Genomic DNA, 6,000 nt, shown 5'->3' with positions numbered 1-6,000 from the left:
TTTTAGGGTAGCCCAAGTCTACAGTCAAGGTTACAGAGTATCTGAGGTTCTATCCAATGAGTGTCTCCTGCCAGGTTGTATTTTCTTAGCCACTGAGTCACCAGAAAATTCTTACTAGTTTAATGCCCTGTTATCAGGAACAGGACAGGGAGGCAGGAACCCTGGTTTCTCGTCCCAGCTCTGACAAAAGCTTCCTGTGCAAGCTTGCACAAGTCACTCAACCTCTCTGCATCAGTTTCCCCACCTGTGAAAAAGTGAAAATTGTTCCCCTTCGCTTCTTCCCAGGCTGCCAGTCTTCACAGTGGGATGCTCCCTGTATCCATTCAACTGGGGACAAGCCAGCTCTTGACTGTGATCCTGGCATCCAGCAGCCCCTCAAGAAGAGCATTGTAGAATTCTCTGCCTCTGAGCAGCTCATGCTGCAGCCTCAGGGTCCCTTTGGGGTGCAGCTTTCATAAGAGTTTGAGGGTTTTCTCCTCAGACCTGCTAAACTCAATCCCCTCCTTTGGGCTTTCTGAGGATGGCACCTCCCCTCAGAAATAGCTGGCAGACAACAGGTCGCCGTGAAACCTGGCTCCGAGCCAACGTGTTGTCGAGGTCCCCTCAGAGATGGCTGGGCAGGCCACATGGAAGCTCCCTTCACTGAAAGCGGGCCAGAACCAATGGCATAGAGCTGCAGGGTAAGTTTTTCAAATCCCTCCCCCCTTTGTTTTGCCCCTATTCACTCAATTTGAAGAGCAAACAGGAAAGTTTCACTAGAGCCTCCTGAGTCACAGGAGAAGGCAATGTTTGGGGGGAATCCAGAGGAAGAAATCTCTGATCTTGGTCAGCGCATAGGCTAGGTCTGTGCTGTAATGGCTGAAAAGGCCACAAAGCTTTCCCCTTCCCACAAGCTGCTTTACCTGCAAGGCCTCATGAAAGGTGCCAGCACCTGCAACGTTTCAGATACCAGCGAGTCACTCATATCCAGTTGCTCTGGCTTATTCCTTGTTCTGTGCAATTGGCCTCCCCTCAGCCCAGACTCAGCATGGGGTGAAGTGATTCAGATCCCCTTCCCATGAAGATTGGCCCACATCCTCTCATCTTCCAGCCGCCAGGGTCCCACAGGAGGTCAGAAATAGGCAACTATTTTCCTGAGGGAGACTTACAGGAAACCTGTCTGCAGACTGTCCTTTCAATTCTCCATGACAATTGGGAATTAACAACAATTTACTTAGATGCCCAAAAAGCCACAATCAAGGAAACCATATTGGTTAAAACAAAAATGACCTGATTTAGAGGGAAAGTGAAGCTATAAAAAGTTAAATAATAACATATAACATAAAAGAAAGGGGAAGTTGATTGTAATTAATATAAATCAGAAGCTAGGAATTGTAGAAAATCGATAAGGAAAGAAAAGAGACACAAGGAGAAAGCTATGGCTGGCAGAGTTAAGAACAATAAGAAAGAGTTTATTAAGTAAACTAGGAACAAAAAGTGATTATATTGGTATGGGTCCATTGCTAGATGGAAATGGTAGAATTATCAATAATAATGCAGAAAAGTCAGAAGAGTTCAATAAATATTTCTGATCTGTATTTGGGAAAAAACTGATAATGTAGTCGTATATGATAGCACTCGATTCCACTATAGCTCTGGATAATGTCAAACAGCAGCTATTAGAGTAGACATCTTCTTCAAGTAGTGTCCCTATGGGTGCCCGACTTCAGGTCTGCATGTGCCCTGCACCTTTGTGCGGAGATTTTTGGTAGCAGTGCACATTCAGCCCGCACATGCACCCTACCCATTCTCAGGCTGGACACTGAGGCTATATAGGGATGTATGGGTGAACTGCCCTCAGTTCCTTCTCAACCACCTTTGGCCAGAAATGGTGTTTAGTGGGTGCCAGTTTTTCTCTTTAGGTTTAGGATATAGTACATAGTTGTTACTATGTTAGTTAGTTTATAGGATATATAGTAGTTGGAATTGTTTCCATTTTCTTTTTTCCCTACAAAATTTCCCCGATCTTTTCTTGACTGTTGACTCAGGATGTGGGTCACACACTTCACCGCAGTCTGAACATTCCACAACCCCAAGTAACCTCAATGGTTTTTGGGACTAGAGGCGTCCTGTTCATCGGAAGTACAACAGGTGTTGTTAAATAGCAGGAAGGAATCTACAAGACAAGCTTACCTCCAGAAATGGAAAAGAGATCATCTTTGGTGTAACTGCCATCACCTTTTTCCACAACCTTGGATTACCTGTTGGAATTGAGGACATCAGGACAGTCTGTGAGTTCCATCAAGGTGCACTTAGCATCAATAACAGCCTTCCACTGACCAGTAGAAGGGTTCTTAATTTTCACCCATCCAACCACAATGCGGTTCCCAAAATGTCTTATGAATATTTTTTTTAAAGAAATTAGAGATCCTGCTTTGTTTTGGGATCTCAACGTTCTTAACCCTCTCATGAAACAGCTGTTTGAACCACTAGTTGCTCCTTTTTACATTTATCTATGAGGACGGCTTTCTGGTGGACATCACTGTGCTCAAAGGGTTGGGGAGATTGGGGCTGTAAATGCAGGCCCTCTATTTAATGTGTTCTCCATGGAGAACGTATCATTACAACCCCATCCAAAACTTTTATCAAAGGTTTCTTCAGAATATCAAATTAACTGAACTATTCACCTTCCAGTTTCTTTTCCTAAACTGTTTCAGACTATGCAGAAAGATACTTTCCACACACTAGATGTCAGGGGGGCAATAGGTTTTTACAGAATCAAGCCATCCAGAAAGTCCCCTAGACCCTTTTTGTGTCTGCTGTGAATAGGTCTATGGGATCCACTCTTTCCATGCAGAGACTCTCTACGCCCTCGTCAGTCAAGGTGCACCTGGCAGTCATATCAGCCTTCCATCCACCGGTGCAAGGGCACACGGTATTATCCCATGCTATGACTGGCTGGTTCCTTAAGGGTTTGGACCGTCTTTTTCCGTATTCTAGACCCCTGGTCCCACAGTGGGACCTAAACCTGGTGTTGGCTCGTCTCACGGGGCCTCCGTTTGAACCACTGGCCATGTGCTCCTGCTCTCACCTCTCATGGAAGGTGGCTTTCCTGCTTGCAATCACGTCAGCCAGGCAAGTCTCAGAGCTCAGGGCCCTGACCTCTAAGCCACTGTACACGATCTTTCATAAGGACAAGATCCAGCTCCGTCCACACCCCGCTTTCCTCCTGAAGGTGGTCTCCGCCTACCACATGAGTCAGGACATTTTTCTACCAGTCCTCTGCCCCAAGCTTCACACATCCAGTGAGGAGTGCCGTCTCCACACACTCAATGTGCAGTGGGTTCTGGCTTTCTACCTCAAGCGGAACAAGCCGTTCAGAAAGTCCTCGCAATTGTTCATTGCCTCGGCTGAGCGTGTGAGGGGCCAGCAGATTTCCACTCAGTGGCTTTCCAATTGGATCACTTCGTGCATCTGCTCCTGCTATGAACTGGCGGGTGTCCCCCTGCCACCCATTGTGAGGGCACACTCGACTCGGGTGCAGGCCTCATCAGCTGCCTTTGTGGCCCACATCCCCATCCAGGACATTTTTAGGGCTGCCATGTGGTCTTCGGTTCACACATTCACCTCGCACTATGCGATCGTTCCCCAAATCAGGGATGACGCTGTGTTCAGCAGGGCTGTCCTCCATCCTGGGAATCTGTGAACTCCTACCCACCTCCAACAGATATAGCTTGGAACTACATATTGTGGAATACACATGAGCAATCACTCGAAGAAGAAAAGACCCTTACCTTTTCCATAACTGGTGTTCTTCGAGATGTGTTGCTCATGTCTATTCCACATCCCCTGTCAGAGTTGTCTGGCAAGAAGGAACTGAGGGTGGAGGGAGTGTGCAGCTCCCCTTATACCATTGCCAGGCAGGTGCCACTCCACAGGTTGCAGGGGGCGCTCCCCCCGCTAGGGGAAAAACTTCCAGCACCGGTGCATGTGGTGATCATGCACACCTATTGTGGAATAGACATGAGCAACACATCACAAAGAACACCAGTTGCGGAAAAGGTAACTGTCTTTTCTCTGAAAACATCCACTCAATGTGCTGCGGCAGTCAAAAAAGCAAACAGAATGCTGGGAATAATTAAGAAGGGGATAGAAAATAGGACAGAAAATAACATGTTGCCTCTATATAAATCCATGGTACTCCCTCATCTTGAATACTGTGTGCAGGTGTAGCCCCACCTCAAAAAAGATATATTAGGATTGGAAAAGCTTCAGAAAAGGGCAACAAAAATGATTAGGGGTATGGAACAGCTTCCGTATGAGGAGAGATTAATAAGACTGGGACTTTTCTTCTTGGAAAAGAGACGAGTAAGGTGGGATATGATAGAGGTCTATAAAATCATGACTGGCATAGAGAAAGTAGATAAGGAACTGTTGTTTACTACTCATAACACAAGAACTAGTGGTCACCAAATTAAATTAATAGGCAGCAGGTTTAAAACAAATAAAAGGCAATATTTCTTCACACAACACACAGTCAACATGTGGAACCCCTTGCCAGAGGATGTTGTGAGGGCCAAGACCATAACAGGGTTCAAAAAAGAACGAGATAAATTCATGAAGGATAGGTCCATCAGTGGCTATTAGCCAAGATGGGCAGGAATGGAGTCCCTAGCCTCTGTTTGCCAGAAGCTGGGAATGAGCAACAGAGGATGAATCACTTGATGATTATCTGTTCTGTTCATTTCCTCTGGGGCACCTGGCATTGGCCACTGTCGGAAGGCAGGATACTAGGCTAGATGGACCCTTGGTTTGACCCAGTAGGGCCATTCTTATGCCCTGAGATTTTGATATTTGTTCTTTTCCTTGGGATGTTAATATGGGATCATTAGGAGTTTGCATTTGTGTAGCGGTGGGAAGTTCACAAAGATCTATTTATGTGAAGTGGATTACTAGGGCCAGATCTTCAGCTCTTTTGATCTGACACATAAAATGCTAAGAGTCCTGTAATGTGTCTCTGTGGTACATTTTTTCACATGGAGGACAGTGGTTTCCCCTAAACTACCTGACAGAAGCACTAGTCCTATCCCATTCGAAATGCAGAAATAAATCATCCCCCAAGTCAATGTTTAAAACAGGAGGAAAGAATGAAAAATGTGCTGCCTCTTTGAGAGAAAAGGCAGAAAACCCCTCAGGAAAACTGATCTTTGGTTGATGCTGACTGCTCAATATCCAGAGAGGCTGCTTGATGCAGAGCACTCAATATGCAGAGGATCTAACACCACTTCCAGAGAGGGGTCAGCTTGGAAAATAAACATGGCTGGAGCTCCATGTACATACGTTCAGTGTACACACACATGTATACAGAGCACCATGCCCCTCAAACACCCTATTGAGGAGAGAATGGGTATTGCTTACATTAAGAATGAACTATAAAACAACTGAGCATCTCAAGGGCATTTGTAATTTTGCTTAAAAATTTCTCCAAAAACAAGCCACAAAGAATCGAAAGATTCCTAGATGTAATAGGCCAAATTCTCTCCTGGCAGAACACCATTGACGTGAGTGTACATACCACAGCAGAATTTGTCTTGTCAAGGATGCGTCAATGGGTGTTGCCTCCTTTTTTCACATATAGCTGCAGTAGCCTCACTATAGTTAAAGTTGCAACCAGTTTCTGCCAGAAAGCACTATTTCAGCCTCCCTATAACTTTGGTTTGAAGAATTGCTTTGCCCTAAAAATTGTTTGTCAGGGGAAGCTATAGGGGACCTGGTGATAGTGTCCAGTGAGTAGAAGCATGGGAAGAGAGATTGGAAGACTGCCCGAGGGGATACTTGGGGTGTTGTCCCTCTTTTTAGTCTGAAGGAGGAGTCAATAGATTCCTAAAGTTGGGTATATTCTATATGGATTTGAATTTTTGACACAAAATGTGCATCCATAAACAGAGGCAGCTGTCTTTATTTCTTTGCCAATCTCATGACTGATTGGTCTGCTTCATGCCTATTGTCTGCGCTCATTTG

This window comes from Lepidochelys kempii, chromosome 2 (assembly GCF_965140265.1).
Source record: "Lepidochelys kempii isolate rLepKem1 chromosome 2, rLepKem1.hap2, whole genome shotgun sequence".
Classification (NCBI taxonomy): Eukaryota; Metazoa; Chordata; order Testudines; family Cheloniidae; genus Lepidochelys; species Lepidochelys kempii.
Note: the sequence above shows the minus strand (reverse complement) of the source record.